Genomic DNA, 20141 nt, shown 5'->3' with positions numbered 1-20141 from the left:
CACTTGCTTGAGGAAAATCTGTAAGATATTCTGGCCCAACACTATTACCAACAAAGACCTAGCCTGTACCACAAAACCAATCAGTGTTGTATTGAGACAGATATTAAAAGGAATAGATGGCGTTGGATTGGCCATGTATTGAGGAAAGGAAATGAGGATATCACCAAGATTGCTTTGCGATGGACACCTGATGGTAGAAGAAAAAGAGGGAGACCAAAAGAGACCTGACGCAGAATGGCAGAATCTGCGATGAAAGACCGTGGCTTGAGAAAACCTGGAAGGAGATTGAGAAGAAGGCAAAATACATGCAAATGTGGCGAGTACTGGTTGAGGCCTTAGGCCGAGAAAAAAAAGATCGATGTTTCCGGTAACCCGACCGACCCTGTTTTTTAGCCCCGACCTTAACTTTTTTATTGGATCTTCAAAAAAAAAAAAAAAAAAAATTGTATCAACCGACCCCGTTTTTGACACAGGCTTCTGATAGATGACATACTATTTTTTCTCTCTTGCTTCTACTTGCATAGAAAGCCAGTAAAACATTTTATTAATGTCAAAAGGTATTCCAAATAGGTTAAAATCCAAGAAATTTGCACAGCAGGTGCTTCAAAAACATTGCAAATGGCACACTTCCGGTTTTTGAAACTAATTACGGATCCGGACTTGGAAAAACCATGATAATTTTCTGGATTTCATTTACGATGTCAAAAAAAAAAAAAAAAAAAAAAAAAAAGAATTTCGACCTACCGACCCTATTTTTCAAAATGATGTTACCGGAAACACATATCTTTTTTTTTTAGGCCTTATGTGATGACAGGCACGAAGAGGATGAGTGAGTGAGAGAATAGAATGATATACAAATGGATGAAATTTATATAACACATGAAATACTGAAGTATACAAATATTAATATAATATATATAGCAACAAACCAGAGAATACTGATTTGTGTCACTACAATATAATAGATATTACGCCGGTGAGGTTGAATTCCCTGTCATTTATTTATCGTTGCCAGAAATTTTCTTCTACATGTTAAACATGAGGAGCAATTATATTCATTTATTTTTGTATCATTGTCGTTTACTGAAATAACGAATTGCGGAGGAATCTCTCAAGAACGTTTGCAATCTCCCAAGCAGAGTTATCAGACCTTGATCTCTCAAGTACCGATAACTCTGCATAGGTGATTGAACGTTTGGTGGGAATAATGAATGCCTACTCAAATCCAATTGCTATTCAAAAAATCTAGTTATTACAGAAGAGAGTTCATCATGCATTTGCACTGCACTATTATTTATATAGTAGACTAGAATGATATACAAATGGATGAAATTTATATAATACGTGTTACTGAAATATACAAATATTAATGTAATATATAGCAACAAACCAGAGTATACTGATTTGTATCACTACAATATAATAGTTATTACGGTGAGGTTGAATTCCCTGTCATTTATTTATCATTCCACGAACGAACTTGTCTCAGATTTTTATTTTCTCTATCTCACGGTACATTAACCTCACTTTCAGGTATAGAGATTGTGATTTTTTTCTGAGAAAAGTTGCTTGTGACCATCCACAAGAACTTGCGGTCATCCGATGTTTACATCGAGATGACCTTGAGGTCATTCCGATGTATTACTATCGCCTAAATTTCCATTATGCAAATTAGTTTTTGGTTTTCAACCGATCTATAAAAAATATAGATTCGCGGACATTATCAAAGTAAAATAAAATTCCTTATCGCATGTTTTAACTTCATTTTTTCAATACATACTCAATATTATATATGTATACAAATACATACAAAATTTTTTTAAAAACACAAATTAATAATAAGAAAATGTTTTGTAGTTAGATATATATATATATATATATATATATATATATATATATATATATATATATATATGTAAAAAATCATTGATAATACCTATGCACACGTACCTGTTAAGGTGTCAGACCTCCAATTTAGAACGTAAAAGTAGCCCTACTCTGACACAAAATAGTGCTTTTGATGTCATTGTTTACTTAAACTAACCAACAAATTTGAGAAATGAAACTTTTGGTGAAAGAGAATTAAATTGAGAAAGGAAATGGGGAATGTGTCAAAGCGGCTACAACCCAATCATAGAGTGGACAACAGCAGAAGGCCACCAATGGGTCTTCAATGTAGCGAGAAACTCCCTCACCCAGAGGCGTCCTTCAGCCGGCCCCTTAAAAATATGTATACAAGTACAGTGATAAAGGACGTCATTCTTAACTCCGAAACATATTTAGACCATTTTGAGCCAAAATTTACTTGTCTATGAGTTTGCATGAAAAATTGAGGATTAATGCGCTCCATAGTATACTAATTTAAGATTTCCAGAAAACCAGGGGTTATTTTTGGAGTACCTCTCTTTGAAGGTCAGTTTTTTTGTTGGAAGACTTTAAAGGTATGTTGAAAATTGGCATGCAGAAAGCTGATACATGTACAATTCAGGATGTGACTGCCTAGACGCAGTCCAGCTAAACCTATGTGCTAAATCGTTAGGGACTAACAAATCAAAGTCAATACTGTGAGATAGTATTTATTCCGTTGCACATCTATATGGTGAAAAGCTACAATAAAACAAAGACAATCGATATAAAAACAGCTAATGTAACATTTCAGACAAATCAACAAAAATAGTATCAAATAATAGAAAATGTAGTGTACCTCTAATGGAAACATATTTCAAAATAAGAATTCAGTATACAAACTTCATATATTCAAAGTATCAACTTATTCGCAAAAAAGCAATTTATCTACTGTCAAGTTTACACACAGTGACATTTCTGACCATATTCCAACTGAAAACATATTATCGATTCACACTTTGCTCACAGTGATTTCGAATTCGCATGTGGTTATCAAAAATTGTTTGCATCGTCAAAAACTTATAAAAACAATTGCAGTCTATCAAAATGAATGTGTTTACACTATATATACATAAAAAAGGTAAGTATAAGTGATTTACATCGTGGCATCAGAAGGATTGTCCAAGAGAAAATTAACGTGACTTGACGGAAGTTTATGAAAATTGTAATACAAAAAATAAGTCCGGTTTCTTTCCGGAAAATAAATGAATGTGAAACATGAGACATGACACTCCTCGCCTGATATTATCTATATCACATTATAATGACGGAGTCTAAAATTTATCTAGTCATATAGTAATACACAAATCAAATATCAATAAATCAAATTGTCCATTGAAACTACATATTGTTAGTCTGGTAAGAGCACATTGAAACTACATATTGTTAGTTTGGTAGAAGCAAATTGAAACTACATATTTTTTTTTTTTTAGTTTGGTAGAAGCACAATCAACTCGTTCACGGGTCTGGTGAATGTTTTCCTGTCTTTTCCTAAACGAACATCGACCTCGCGCACACGGTTGTCATCGCTTGTGTGTGTTTTAATAATGATTCCCACTGGCCATTCATTCCTGTGTAGAGATTTATCGCACATGAGAACAACATCACCTTCTTGTACGTTTTACGGTCCGGCTGAAATTTAGATTTCCATCGGTGCCAGAACTGATTTGCGAGATGCTGAATACCTTTCAACTGCTTCTCGAAGAGGTTCTTTGCTAAGTAATCCTTCTCAAATGCCGACAAAACTTTACTTGAATTAGAGCAAATTTTGTGTAGCCGTAAATTTCCTTCTTCTAGTAGACATGGTAGAGCTGACTGAGCTCTTTTGAACAAACTAAATGCTTCTTCACTCGTACTGTGTGATGACAGTGCGTCATCAACATAGAAGTTACGATAAATGTATTTCTTGACATCCATACCTGACATTTCACCAGTAATATCGGCAGTTTTCTGTAAACCACAGGTAGCCACGGCAGGACTTGGGCTGTTGCCAAAGACGTGGTGCACCTTCATTATAAAATTCACAAGTTCTTTTGTGAGGTCATTATTCTCATGCAAGACGAAACGTGAGTAATCTCTGTGGTTACTACTCGCATAGAAACTATAAAACATTTGTTGCAGGTCAGCTATCACAGCAACTTTCTCCGTCCTAAATCTGATGAGCACACCAAGCAAATTGTTAGTTAGATTAGGACCAGTCATTAAAACATCATTAAGGGATAGTCCCTGAAACTTAGCTGATGAGTCGAATACGATTCCTATACGGTCCTTTTTCTGTGGATTGTAGATCCCGAATAAAGGTAGGTACCAACATTCACTATTTGGTTCTAGTACTGGAGCACGTTCTGCATGCCCATTTTCAAACAGAGCTGTCATGAATTCATTAACGTGCTGTCTCTTAACGGGATTCTTCCTAAGAGTTGCGTCAAAGCTCCTGGCCCTATGCAAGGCTTGTGTGCAGTTGTTGGGTAACTGTTTACGATTAGGTTTGAAGGGAAGCGGTGCTATCCAATTATGACTGTTGTCGTCTCTTTTCATTTCAGTGTCCATCAGTTCTAAAAAGCTTCGATCTTCTATCGATAAACTCGGTTTGTCGTCATCTTTCGTGGTCTTGAACAGGTGTGTGTCTTGTTCACAATCAGAAACATTAAATTTACTACTACAAGGTTCTAGCACTGAAGACTTTCCATTAACATCTATGAAAGTTTTCAAAACGCTTGCATCTTTCGGAATGTGAACACCGTCCAAGCACGATTCACTGACAATAATCCATCCTAATTTTAATCTTTGTGCGTATGGCTGATATGGCTTGCCAATCTTTTGATCCAATACGTGGTGCGCTTGCATCAAATCTCTACCAATAAGAAGTAATATTTTCGCCTCAGCATCAAGAGGAGGTATGAATTGAGCAATGGAAGCAAGGTGTTGGTAATTAGCAGCTACGTCACAGGTAGGTATCTCATTTCGATTATTCGGTATCATGTCACACTCAATGAGAGTAGGAAGCTCAAGATTCTGTCCATCTAGAGATTGCACAACAAAACCACTTGCCCGTCTGCCGTTCATCATAACTGTACCGCTACAACTACTTAATGAATATTGTCTCGACTCTGCTTCGATGCCAAAGTAATCAAGTATGTCTCCATGCACAAGTGAAGAATTGCTTTGTTCATCTATAATCGCGTATATACGCATGCGTGAGTTTGGTTTCTGTGCGTGTAATATGTCTAATAATACAATTTTTGCACATGATTTATCTACGCCGCCTTTGCAAACTTCGGTGCATTTTGAATTAACTTCCTCCTTTGGGGAGTTCTCCTCGCCATACTTTGAGACACTTGCTTCTGGCTTTGATTTAATTCCATCTTGAGATTCAATTTTGAAGACATGCATAGCGGTAGTATGTGAAGTTCCTTTACATTCCGAACACTTGACGTTTTCATGACAGTCTTTCCTGAGATGCTTTGAAACACAACATCTAAAACAGATACCGTGCTGTTTCAAAAGTGATTTTCTTTCATCCTGTGTCTTGTGTCGAAATACACGACAGTCATCAAGAGAATGATTCGCATTGTGAATGATACATTTAGGAGTGTTAGTGTTGTTATCAATTTCCGTTTTTGCTACTGAAACATTACGATAATTGGTTCTAGGTTCATGAGACATTCCACTAAATTCAAAGTCAAAACTAGGGTCATTCATTACTTCTGCCATTTCAAGAACAAAGTCACAAAAGAAGGTAAAAGGTGGAAAAATGACACAATGTTTTCTTTTGTAAGAGGCTGCACGATCACGCCATTTACTTTGTAATCCTGCTGGTAACTTTGAAATTGTCGGATTAACACCCATAGATGTATCATAAAAACTCAGCAGTGCAGAATATTCAGGTTTTTCCTTTACTGCTTGAATCTCAGCCAGAACATCTGAGAGTTCATATAGTTTGTTTTTGTCCTTGTAAGTGATTTTCGGCATAGAACTTAACTTCATTTTTAACGCAGTTTCTACTTTCTCGGGTGATCCATAACGACTGTCCAAACGATTCCACGCACGTTCGAGTGCGCTTGTTGGATAACCTGCGTTAGCTACTTTGATGCTTACCACTTTTTTCCTTGAGTTTACACCTGTATACTGTAACAAAAGGTCCAATTCCTCGGTGGCGGTGGCGCCAATTTCATGTACAACACATTTAAATGTGTCCTTCCACGAGACATAGTTTTCTGGGCAATCATCGAATTTATGTATTCTCGATGAAAGTAAATCCTTTTTCATCAGAAACATAGCGAAATTGTTGTTAACATCTTCTTGCTTAACATGCTTAATAATCTGACCAGTCTCTTTTGTTGTAAGCAGATTGCTAGGTTTAAAACTAGGAACAGAAGGATCAAGTTGAGACGGCTTTGAAATATATTTCTCTTTGTCATTCTCTTTACTCAGAATTTTATTTTGGTCTTCAACATACCTTTTCGTTAATTGGATTTTTACAATTTCTGATCCATTGTCACTAGATTCTGACTCAGTTTCATCTTCTTCAATTGCATTTAACTCGGCCATAGCAACAGCTGCCTCTTTTCTAGCTGATAAACCTTTCTCTTTAGCCGCGAGTTTGGCCTTTTCAATAATGCATGTAGCTTCATATTCTGCCTTTTGCGTCAGCAAGTCTGATTCTTCTTGTGCAAATTCTAGTTTCTTACGTGCAGTTTCTGCAGAAATCTTTGCCTTTTGTCGCAGTACTGAACTGTTACTTAATCTAAGAGAAGCTTTGGATAATGATTTCTTTGAAGTTTTCTTGTGAGATTTAACAGAAGGTTCTTTGAGTGTAGATTTCGGCTGAAATCCTGTTGTCTCAGCAATACTTGATCGGATAAGTCCTTCCACTTTGTAGACAAAGTCTTCCCTAAATTTCGTGTGTTCTTCTAGTTCACTTGTCGCTTCAGCTGTTTTCGTATGTGTAAGAAAACTGATATAATCATCAGACTTTTTAATGTATTTTTCTAATGATAGTTTGAGTAATTCTAACGTATCATGGTCCATTTGTCCAGAAGTAATTTTAACACAGTGTTCGTCTATCTTACTTGAAACACGTTTTAAAGTTTTTATGTGTTTATCCAGTGTTGTGTGAAACAACTCAAGTCCTTTTTCCGTCATTGTATGTTCTCTCTGTTTTAAATCATCAACAGTTTCTGCTGTATCCATGCTGATTAATGGATCTTTTCACTGTGACTGCCTAGACGCAGTCCAGCTAAACCTATGTGCTAAATCGTTAGGGACTAACAAATCAAAGTCAATACTGTGAGATAGTATTTATTCCGTTGCACATCTATATGGTGAAAAGCTACAATAAAACAAAGACAATCGATATAAAAACAGCTAATGTAACATTTCAGACAAATCAACAAAAATAGTATCAAATAATAGAAAATGTAGTGTGTGTACCTCTAATGGAAACATATTTCAAAATAAGTATTCAGTATACAAACTTCATATATTCAAAGTATCAACTTATTCGCAAAAAAGCAATTTATCTACTGTCAAGTTTACACACGGTGACATTTCTGACCATATTCCAACTGAAAACATATTATCGATTCACACTTTGCTCACAGTGATTTCGAATTCGCATGTGGTTATCAAAAATTGTTTGCATCGTCAAAAACTTATAAAAACAATTGCAGTCTATCAAAATGAATGTGTTTAAACACTATATATACATAAAAAAGGTAAGTATAAGTGACTTACATCGTGGCATCAGAAGGATTGTCCAAGAGAAAATTAACGTGACTTGACGGAAGTTTATGAAAATTGTAATACAAAAAATAAGTCCGGTTTCTTTCCGGAAAATAAATGAATGTGAAACATGAGACATGACGCAGGATATACCTGGTTTCTATGAAGTTAAACTTAAGGTAAAATATTTAGTAAGCTGTGAAAATTGCTAAATTTGGTTGAACAGTTAGGGATATTTAATTGGTGGTCTGACACCTTAAAGCTTGCGGAAGAACTGTCTCGAGAATGTTTTGCGACACTCCCGGCAAGGACTGGTAACTCTGTAATTGTTTTTGCGGGAAAAATTGAATGGCTGCTCATATCCAATCTTTAAGAAAAATCGGGGTTTTTTTTTACAGAAGAGTGTCCACCATACACTTGCAACGCACTATTATTAGCTCACCTGGCCTAAAAGGCCATGTGAGCTTTTCTCATCACTTGGCGTCCGTCGTCGTCGTCGTCGTCGTCTGTCGTCGTTAACAATTTTTCAAACATCTTCTCCTCTGAAACTACTGAATGGATTTGAATGAAACTTAACATGATTGTTCCTTAGTATATCCTGCACTAAATGTGCGCTTCGATTTTTGATCCGTCAAAAAACATGGCCGCCGTTACTTAAAATAGAACATAGGGGTCAAATGCAGTTTTTGGCTTATATCTCAAAAACGAAAGCATTTAGAGCAAATTTGACATGGGGTAAAAATGTTCATTAGGTCAAGATCTATCAGCCCTGAAATTTTCAGATGAATCAAACAAACCATTGTTGGGTTGCTGCCACTTAATTGGTAATTTTAAGGAAATTTTGCAGTTTTTGGTCATTATCTTGAATATTATTATAGATAAAGATAAACTGTAAACAGCAAAAAAGATCAGCAAAGTAAGATCTACAAATAAGTTAATATGACCAAAATTGTCAATTGACCCCTTAAGGGGTTATTGTCCTTTAATGACAATTTTTCACAATTTGTTCATCATATTTGCTAACTTTAAAAAATCTTCTCCTCTGAAACTACTGAATGGATTTGGTTAAAACTTAGCATGGTTGTTCCTTAGATTATCCTGCACAAAGTGTGTGCTTTGATTTTTGATCCGTCAAAAAACATGGCCGCCGTTACTTAAAATAGAACATAGGGGTCAAATGCAGTTTTTGGCTTATATCTCAAAAACGAAAGCATTAAGAGCAAATCTGACATGGGGTAAAAATGTTCATTAGGTCAATATCTATCAGCCCTGAAATTTTCAGATGAATCAAACATCCAATTGTTGGGTTGCTGCCACTTAATTGGTAATTTTAAGGAAATTTTGCAGTTTTTGGTCATTATCTTGAATATTATTATAGATAAAGATAAACTGTAAACAGCAAAAAAGATCAGCAAAGTAAGATCTACAAATAAGTTAATATGACCAAAATTGTCAATTGACCCCTTAAGGGGTTATTGTCCTTTAATGACAATTTTTCACAATTTGTTCATCATATTTGCTAACTTTAAAAAATCTTCTCCTCTGAAACTACTGAATGGATTTGGTTAAAACTTAGCATGGTTGTTCCTTAGATTATCCTGCACAAAGTGTGTGCTTTGATTTTTGATCCGTCAAAAAACATGGCCGCCGTTACTTAAAATAGAACATAGGGGTCAAATGCAGTTTTTGGCCTATATCTCAAAAACGAAAGCATTAAGAGCAAATCTGACATGGAGTAAAAATGTTCATTAGGTCAATATCTATCAGCCCTGAAATTTTCAGATGAATCAAACATCCAATTGTTGGGTTGCTGCCACTTAATTGGTAATTTTAAGGAAATTTTGCAGTTTTTGGTCATTATCTTGAATATTATTATAGATAAAGATAAACTGTAAACAGCAAATATGATCAGCAAAGTAAGATCTACAAATAAGTCAATTTGACCAAAATTGTCAATTGACCTCTTTAGGAGTTATTGCCCTTTAAAGACTTTTTTCACAATTTGTTCATCATGTTGACTTACTTTAAAAAATCTTCTCTTATGAAACTGCTGTATCAATTTCAGCCAAACTTAGGCTAAATGAGTTTCAGAGTTTCAGAGTATCTAGTATAAATTTTATATTTCATTTCCTTGTATGTCAAGAAACATAGCTCCTATGGCTAAAATAGAACATAGGAGAAAATGATTTTTTTTTGCTTTTGAAGAAAATAGGACGATTCAAAGAACATTTAAATAAATTGAAAAGCCAAAATAATCATTGATGAGAGATTAAACCAAAAAAATTCAGGTGAGCGATTCAGGCTCTTGAGAGCCTCTTGTTAGAATAGTAGAATAGAATGATATATATACATGCAGTGCTCACAACATTATATTAAGTGCTCACAACATTATACGCAGTGGTCCAAACATTATATGCAGTGGTCACAACATTATATGAAGTGGTCAAAACATTATATGAAATGCTCACAACATTATATGAAGTGATCACAACATTATACGTTTTTTGTTGTATGATGAGATTGATGTATGATGAGATCATTCGATAAACTTCGTTTTTTTGCGGAAATTACCGAATCCATAATTGGTAAGTTACGGTAAATTAATGCCTAGCAAACAAATTTCAACAGTTATTATTATATACTAGAACACACCCGTGATATCGCGGGTCCGTGACTGATATATAACTATGCGTATGCCTTATTTTAGTATTGGTATTGTCATCTGATAAAGTCATGCCGATTATAACATGTATAAGGTGCACAGTTTTCTCTGCTTTCAAAATCTTTCTGTTTGAACCCGTCGACCTGGGACCTATCAATTATTGGTAATATTAATAATTTGGAAAACAAAAGGGCCTGGAATGGAATATTTTTTACTCAACAGTATACAGCAAAATTCTAAATACACTGTTTGGTGGTGCGCCTGTCTGATGCGGAACGTACAGATAAGGTAATAGGTAACAGGTGAATATACTATTGGTATCGGTGTCGGACTCGATCCGGAACTTCATAATTATTGGCAATATTAATTACGTGGAAAACAAATGGGCCTAGAGTGGTGTAATTTTTAATCAACACCATTGTACTATATTAGTTATATATAAAGTTGAATTCTTTGATTCATCGTTTTTACGTGATGACGGCTGACAAATTGGACCTCGTAATTTTAGTATTACTAGAACACACCCGTGAAATCGCGGGTCCGTGACTGAGTCACAGTGACACAGTAAAGTATATAACTATGTGTAAGACTTATTTCAGTGTTTGTTTTGTCATCTTATAAAGTAATGCCGATTATAAGATACACAGTGTTCTCTGCTTTCAAACTCTTTCTGTGTGAACCCGTCGACCTGGAACTTGTCAATTATTGATAATATACATTATTAGGAAAACAAAAGTTCCTGGAATGAAGTATTTTTTAATTAACATCATTGTCCTATATTAGTTTTAAATAAAGTTGAATTCTTTGATTCGCTGTTTTGCGTCATGCCCGCTAACAGATTGAAAACTGTTCCTTACATATACGCTTCATTTTATGTCCAGATTGTTAGTATTCGTATTGTTATCTTAGAAAGTCTCACTGATTAAAATACTACAATAGTGAACAATTTGACAATGATTGAATAAATTTAGTAGTGCCCTGTGATTATGATCCGTGTATATAGCAAAATCCTAAATACACCGTTTGGTGGTGCACCTGTCAGATGAGGAACGTACAGATAAGATTATAGGTAACAGGTTAATATACTATTGGTATCGATATCGGAATCGACACGGAACTTGTTAATTATTGGCAATATTAATTATGTGGAAAACAAAAGGGTCTGGAGTGGTGTAATTTTTAATCTACACCATTGTCCTTTATTAGCTATATATAAAGTTGAATTCTTTGATTTGTCGTTTTTTCCCGATGACGGCTGACAAATTGGACCTCGTAATTTTAGTATTATAGATAGATGTTATCATTAAGGCAGTATACAATATTTAAAACTGATTGAAATAAGTAAATTAAGAAGTATGATCAATTTAACACAAATTTATTCCACACCAGGGCAGTTTAAACTTATTTTGAGAATCAGTTTCACCATATGTATATAAAATTATATTTAAGTCTTTATTAAATTGCTTCGCCGAACGCAGTTGGATACGACCGCAGATGTCCAACCCTGAACCGTTCGGACAAAAATGGACACACTATTCACGCTTGATTCAGGTCTGAATTTGGAATGTAATTAAATATTTGACACATTATAGGTTTCTGACACAGAATAACTGTAGTCAAAGAACTAGAAATTGGTTATATAATTTGAATTTATACTTAATTTTTTGCTTTTGCACTACGCTGTTGCGAATTGCCCAACCCCCTCCAAAAATGAAAAAAATACCCTCCTTTTTTTGTTGTTTTGTGCAATATACTATGCTGTTGCATACTGACCCCAACCTCAAGAAAAGAAAAATGTATCCCCCACTTTTTTCTTTTTCATTTCTGAAATCTGATATGGGGAAAAAAATCTTTACACATAATTTTAAAGCAGTGTAAAGGAGGTAATCAAACATGTCTGGATTACCTTAATATATTTGGATTACCTTCCTTACACTGGTTTCAAATTGTCTTAATTGACCATTAACCAAGAAACCCTTGTTTTTCCCTCTTTTTTGCCTCTAATTCCTAAACGGTTGGAGCCATAACACCTCCCCCCCCCCCCCCCAACCTACCCCTCCGAGCAAATCATATCCATCCCTTTTGTAGTTTGGAAACTTGTGGTATAATTTCAGAGAGATTCATACACTTATGACTGGAAACTACAAAAATGTTTATTTCGACCCCCTTTTTGGCTCCTAATTCCTAAACAGTTAAGACCATACCCCCCTTCCCCCCAAAAAAAATCAATCCCAACCTTTCTTTAGTGGTTATAAACCTTGTGTTAAAATTTGATTGATTTCTATTTACTTAAACAAAAGTTATTATCCGGAAAACATCTGTCTTCGGCGACGCTGACGACGTCGACGTGATAGCAATATACGACCATTTTTTTTTTTCATTTTTTCTTGCAGTCGTATTAAAACATGTAGATTTATACACATATATTGTGCATTTCTGAATAAATATATTCAGATTACTCGAGATTGTAATTAAGATTAAGATATGTTATGACCCAGTATTTTTCAAGGAGAACCAAATATCTGTCAGAAGTATACTGTTCCTTGCATTTTTTTTTTTTTATCAATGTGGATCAGCAATTGCAAATAGAATTTTACTTAAACATTTACGATTTTCAATCATATTTTAAAAAGGCATGTCACAGCAATGTTTAGTGCAAAATAACAAGTTTGTGAATTTAAATTCTTTTAAGAATATAATTCGGACTATGCTATACATAAAAGTCAAATTAGTTTCGACAATTTTCCATTTTTTTTCCGTGAGTGATCCATATCCATGAGAAAGAAGCCCCACAGAAACAATCAAGATCCGTCGTCAAAAGTAACTTTCAAGATAACGAAAAAAATATTCAGATATGAAATTTTCAACCTTTTACATTGATCCTATAGCTAACATGGGATATGGAAAAAAAAATAGTAGCAAAAATAACAGAAATCCCCAGACTATAGACAAGCTTGTATGTGAGGAGAATTAGAACGCCAATAACAACAACGAGAAGAATTCACAGTAAAACAATACTAGTAGAGGAACATCCTTATGATTGTTATAAATTAATTGATTTATTGTTTCAGATCTCCATCATTTCTGATGTCAATTAAAGATATAAGAAAACAGTGTTATACTCATTTAACTAGAAGTTTTCCATTAATATAATTATATTACAATTATATATTGACATAATAAAGAGTATCGGTTTTTTTTGTGCTTCTGTTACAAAATAAATTGTGTGGACTTAAAATCAAATAAAAGAAGTGCTCAGCAACAAATAGCATTCCTCTTTTATGTGTTGTTGCTATCATCTGGACCTAAACACAAATTTGAATCTTTTTTCGAGGTCCATTGTTATCAAAGAAGTGCGATCTAAAAGATAGTATTCTTCTATGACATGTAGTTGATTATATTTTGTATCTTAATGTACCTTAACCAGAATTAATTTAGGTCAAGTAGTTATCAAAGGTACCAGGATTATAATTTAGTACGCCAGATGGTTGTTTCGTCTACATAAGACTCATCAGTGACGCTCATATCAAAATATTTATAAATCCAAACAAGTACAAAGTTGAAGAGCATTGAAAATGACTCTTTTTTCATGGACAATCGTTACTATCCAATAATAGTAAATCATTCTTTTTTACTCACAGTTTGTTTCAATCTTTACCTAAATGCAAAACTTAGATGCATGTTTTTTTTTATATTAGTTGTTAGTGGCTTTGAACTAGCTGTCAGTAACTGCGAGTACTCTCAGATCAGTACTTATAGTGTCTTTTTGTTGTTGGGATATACAAGTACCCGCCCACGTCCACTCTATTTTCTTGTTAGATGTATTTATATTTGTACCCATCTGATGAGTTAAGCCTTTTACATCTGATTTTCATAGTTCGTTCTTATGTTGTTCTGTTACGCCACTGTCCCAGGTTAGAGGGAGGGTTGGTATCCCGCTAACATGTTAAAACCCGCCGCACATTCTGTATATATGTGGCTGTCCCAAGTCAGGAGGAGCCTTTATTTCAGTGGTTGACGTTTGTTAATGTGTTATATACATGTTAGTTTTTCGATCGTTTGTTTGTACATAAATTCGGAATGTTTTACGTTTATCATTTCGGTGCCTTCTATAGCTGACTATGCGGTATGGGCTTTGCTCATTGTTGAAGGCCGTACTGTGGCCGTTTAGTTGTTAATTTCTGTGATGTCATTTTGTCTCTTGTGGAAAGTTGTTTCATTGGCAAGCATACTACTTTTTTATATATATTAACCGTGCAAACTGACAAACAAACGTAGTAAACGTTTTATTCATCCCCACAAACTCAGTTTTCATAAGAGATGATAACTTTAAATGAAGATGTTAAACTAGGTCTTGAAAGGGTAAATTTTTCTTATGAAAGTTTATATTTCTATATAAGCCTGCTGATCATACTTAGAAGACAAACTACTTGGCGTGCTAAAAAGCTTGTAAAAAAAATGGAATAATTGATGTAAAGTTATGTTAAACACCTACAATGAAATGCTTTAAACTGCATTTTCCATATCTGTTAGATACTTATTCATGTAAAAATGCCAAATTCTGAAAATTGATGCCAAAAATGACTCTATCATGACATATATAAGCTAGCGTAATATGGCACTTATGTGTTAACGAAAGCTGACTGTTTTATTTAAAAGGTAATTAAGCTTTTTAAAACTGAGTACGGACTATAAAGTGGCACCTTGCTAAAGTTCTTCAGTAGGAAATGAACTCGAGGAATATATCATACAAATTTTCCTTCGATATTTCATTAAATAAACATTTTATTATTTAACTTACATTTTGCCATTCGTATTTCTTACGACGAACAGAACTACTTCAATCATTCACCTCTTAGTTTCATCTTTTCCTTACTTATTTCAATCAGTTTTAAATATTGTATACTGCCTTATGATAACATGACTTTAATAACTGTTTAAATTTGTTTGCTGGGCATTACCGTAATTTACCAATTATGGATTCGGTAATTTCCGCTAAAAAACGAAGTTTACCGAATGATCTCATCATACAACAATCTCATCATACATCAATCTCATCATACAACAAGAACGTATAATGTTGTGACCACTTCATATAATGTTGTGAGCACTTCATATAATGTTTTGACCACTTCATATAATGTTGTGACCACTGCATATAATGTTTGGACCACTGCGTATAATGTTGTGAGCACTTAATATAATGTTGTGAGCACTTAATATAATGGTGTGAGCACTGCATATAATGGTGTGAGCACTGCATATAATGGTGTGAGCGCTGCATATAATGTTGTGAGCACTGCATATAATGCTGATCATTAACATAAGGCAAGTCATGGCGTTCCATAAAAAACAAGCAAAAGTTTAAACGATATTTTCTCCGCATAAAAATAAACTAGAACAATATTAATTACTTCCTGTTTATATATCATAACGTAACCAAGGGGCTACTGAATAAGCGATATACATTGCTATATACCATACATTTCAACAGAACAAACATTTTTTTATTAATGATCTTCCAATAATTTTCAGAACGAATCGGTATTGATATCTATTTATAAAATGTTCTACCTGACTTATTGTTTTCAATATTTTATGTAAACGTGTGCTGAAAGACAACCTTAAGTTCACCCAATAAGTATATATAGAACACGTTCTTAGGAGATACACAGTAGATGTTGACATTATAACAGCAATTTTCTGCATGGTAAGTATGATATTGCACTTTTTTTACTGAAAAAGGTCATTTACAGGTTTTTTTAAATCTATTTGTTTTAATTACACAATAATATATATATAGATACAAGTCTAAAGATTGTGAGAAGATTGTAGGCTCATTAATTCACAATAAAATCATTGTATTAATAGTTCATTGTATTTTATATTTTGTTGAAAACTTTAAATGTATAGAAACATTTCTCAATTTTAAATCGTTGGGTTATATATCATTGACATATACACCTACATCACCTGTTATTCATTTTACAGAATTATTAAGGATTATTTCTGTTATAGATGGACGAAGAAAACACAAAATGGACGAAGGAATGGGAAGCTTCAAGTTCACCTGGATGGGCAATGAAGGGTATCAATCCTTACATCAAAAAATATAAAGATGACCTGACAAAAGGCATGGATTGTGTTAAGCTATTTTTCCCGATGTGTGGGGACGTAGAAGACATGTTTTGGCTCTCTGAACTAGGTCATGACATCGTTGGAGTAGAAATATCTGCAATTGCAATTCAGAAATTTTTCAAGGACAGCAATCTGGAATATGAAGTCACACCTTGCGAGGAAATCAAAGGAAGTTTGTATACAAGCAAAACAGGGAAAATCCGAATATATTGTGGAGACTTTTTTCTTTTCGGCGCATCTATAGAATGTAATTTTGACGGTATCTGGGATCGTGGAGCATTCAATATTTTGGACAATTGTGACTTGAAAAAAGACAAAAGAAATTTGAAGAAAGAGTATATAAACATACTGAAATCGGTAATGAAACAAGATTGTCACGTTTTCATTGAATTGGTTGTTTCTGACTCGACCACTAAGGCAGACGATATTCAAAGTTTTTTTGGTGAAGACTATCTTGTTGAAGACTTTGGCTTGGTTGAGAAGTACGCTCCAGAATATGACAGTATTCCTTTTAAAGGCTTTCAGTTCTTCAGAGTGTCCAAAAATAATTGAATTTAATTATCTGAGGAATTTATGTATAATGATTGAATGCATTATTTAACATTTACTAAAAGAAAAAGAAAAATCATAAAAATCGAAGTTATACATTTTATACTAATAAAAGTATTAATTCAGTACAATATAATCAATTTAATCATAACCCAATTTAATCATAATAATCAGTGGTTGATCCAGAAATTTTCATAATTGGGACCCACTGACTGACCTAACGAGGGGCCCGCTCCAGTCACGCTTCAGTGATTCCCTATATAAGCAACCAATTTTTTTCCCAAAAAGGGGGCCGGGCCCCTGCCCCCCCCCCCTAAATCCGCCTCTGATAATCCTTCGCTCAGCTTATACTTTTGGGGAAAAAAAACAGTTCAAAACTATATGTCTATTAGAATTTGTCATGCTAAACATAGCTCTACTTGTTATTAATGTATCGGAAACGGGAGGTATGTGTCTGATAGATCCAGAAAAGCATTCACACGCTACTTGGGTAGTTTGTTTAATTTTGTTAAGCGTTATGTTATTAAGTATACCAAGTTGAGATTGTCTGGTATCGGTTGTAATTTCTGGAACATTATTGCGATTATCTGTCAAGCAAAGCTGCCAACTAGCTAATTGTCAATCAGATACGACAACGACTCTCTGTATAGTGTTTATATATATATATTTTAACGAACTGTTATTATTTGATGTGAAATGTAGTTTGCAAATTTAAAAATATATATATATATATGTGTGTGTGTGTGGGTGTAGCTATTGATTAGACATAAGTATTGTATGATCAAGTCATGTAGGTCGTTTAATGCAGATATTAAAGAATAGTGGCTTTTAAAGCCTAGGAAACGCGCTGAATAACCGAATAATTTAAGTAAGCGCTGGAGAAATAAAGTCTATCGATCAAGACGTATAAGGATAGTACTGCAGCTAGATGTAAAGTCGAGCGATGTAGGTTTTAGGTAGCAATACACCGTTAGGAGTTTGGTTTTGCAAGTCGGCCTCGGTGAATTTTCCCCAGAAGAAAGTTGGTGTGCTATTAGATAGCCGAAGAAATTTCTGATTAAATTAATTTGAACTGATTGAGTATGTAAAAAATGTATAAACACGCGTCAATAATTTCTGGACTTAATGTCGGTACGGATATGAGACAAGGACTGTCAAACATTTAATTCCCAATAAAACATGCGAAAAATAATCTTGATGTCCATAAAAAGATCTTTCAAAGTTATGTTATTCTTCAGTTATATGACAATACATTGTATTGCCTACCATCTGTCCTTGTAGGACCAATTCACCGGGGCGGAATTGCTCCTAACTGTGTATAGCTAACGATTACCTACCTCGACTTGACATCTACAGGGCTATACTTTACATTTTGAGCGCTAGACTTTATTTCTCAAGCGCTTATGTTTTAAAACACCTTCAGCTCTTTGTATTGCGCTAGGCTTTACATTTTGAGCGCTAGACTTTATTTCTCCAGCGCTTATGCTTTAAACATCTTCCGCTCTTTGTACTGCGCTAGGCTTTACATCTCGTTTATTAAGTTTTAAAACTATTACTCTTTAGTGTCTGTATCTACGGGGCGCCGAATGGGACTCTTGTGGTTTTGTACAAAATTCAATTCTGTCATAACAAAATCATTTTTGTCTTACAAAACTATGTGCTACAGACTTGTTTTGTGAGAATTTCAATTTTGTGATGACAAAATTCATTTGTGTAGACAAAATTCATTTTTGTCATGACAAAATTCATTTTTGTAGACAAAATTCATATTTGTCATGACAAAAGTCAATTTTGTCTAAAAGGTATGCAAATATAAACATATTTGCATACAAAATTGACTTGTTACCTGATATGGAAATTAAATCACAAAAGTCAATTGTGTGAGGTAAGATTCAATTTTGTGAGACAAAATTGACTTTTGTAAAACAAAATTAACTTTTGTGAGACAAAATTAACTTTTGTGAGACAAAATTGACTTTTGTGAGACAAAATTGACTTTTGTGAGACAAAATTCAATTTTGTCATTTTTGTTGAGACAAAATTCAATTTTGTCATTTTTGTTGAGACAAAATTCAATTTTGTTAATTTTGTTGAGACAAAAGTCAATTTTGTCAATTTTGTTGAGACAAAAGTCAATTTTGTTAATTTTGTTGAGACAAAAGTCAATTTTGTCAATTTTGTTGAAACAAAAGTCAATTTTGTGACGACAAAATTCATTTTTGTGACGACAAAATTCAATTTTGTAACAACAAAATTGACTTTTATGAGACAAAATTGACTTTCGTGAGACAGAATTGACTTTCGTGAGACAAAAATCAATTTTGTTGAGACAAAATTCAATTTTGTCAATTTTGTTGAGACAAAATTCAATTTTGTTAATTTTGTTGAGACAAAAGTCAATTTTGTCAATTTTGTTGAGACAAAAGTCAATTTTGTCAATTTTGTTGAGACAAAATTCAATTTTGTTAATTTTGTTGAGACAAAAGTCAATTTTGTCAATTTTGTTAAGACAAAAGTCAATTTTGTCAATTTTGTTGAGACAAAATTCAATTTTGTCAATTTTGTTGAGACGAAAGTCAATTTTGTCTCACATTGGTCAATTTTGTCTCACAAAAGTCAATTTTGTCAATTTTGTTGATCACATTGGTCAATTTTGTCTCACAAAAGTCAATTTTGTCAATTTTGTGTAACAAAAGTCGATTTTGTATGCAAATTAGTTCACAGAAACCAAACTAAACTAATTTGAATACAAAATTGACTTTTGTCGCTCAATTTTCAAATTAGGTAACAAAAGTCAAGTCTGTGTAACAAAAAAGAATTTTGTCATGACAAAAGTGACTTTTGTCCGCTGATAGATAATTTTGTATGACAAAATTTTAAATTTGTAGTATGATACAAATTTTGTTAAACTGAACTCATTTTTGTTGAACAAAAGTCACTTTTGTCCGTACAAAATTGAATTTTGAGTACAAAACCACAAGAGTCCCATTCGGCGCCCCGTAGTATCAGACGACCTACAGGACTTTTATATTGACAAAGAGCACTTACATACTGATTTATACGTTACGTATTGATGAACTCGTTGTCATTTTGTCAAAAACTCACTGACCTGGCCGCACTTACCTGCATGAGAAAAATCATTCCGATGTCATTTTAAATCTAA

General features: G+C 33.8%; 1 long non-coding RNA gene across 1 annotated transcript; it reads right to left on the bottom strand.

The window, feature by feature from the left end:
* Window positions 1-2562: 2562 nt before the first annotated feature.
* On the bottom strand, window positions 2563-7765 carry LOC143079704 (uncharacterized). The gene is made up of 2 exons (XR_012979463.1): window positions 7642-7765; window positions 2563-7237 (listed from the first exon to the last, which is right to left on the bottom strand). It is a non-coding gene; the product is annotated as an uncharacterized LOC143079704 (long non-coding RNA).
* Window positions 7766-20141: the final 12376 nt, after the last annotated feature.

Source organism: Mytilus galloprovincialis, chromosome 6, assembly GCF_965363235.1.
Source record: "Mytilus galloprovincialis chromosome 6, xbMytGall1.hap1.1, whole genome shotgun sequence".
NCBI classification, from domain to species: Eukaryota; Metazoa; Mollusca; class Bivalvia; order Mytilida; family Mytilidae; genus Mytilus; species Mytilus galloprovincialis.
Note: the sequence above shows the minus strand (reverse complement) of the source record. Positions and strands in the feature narration are given on the sequence as shown.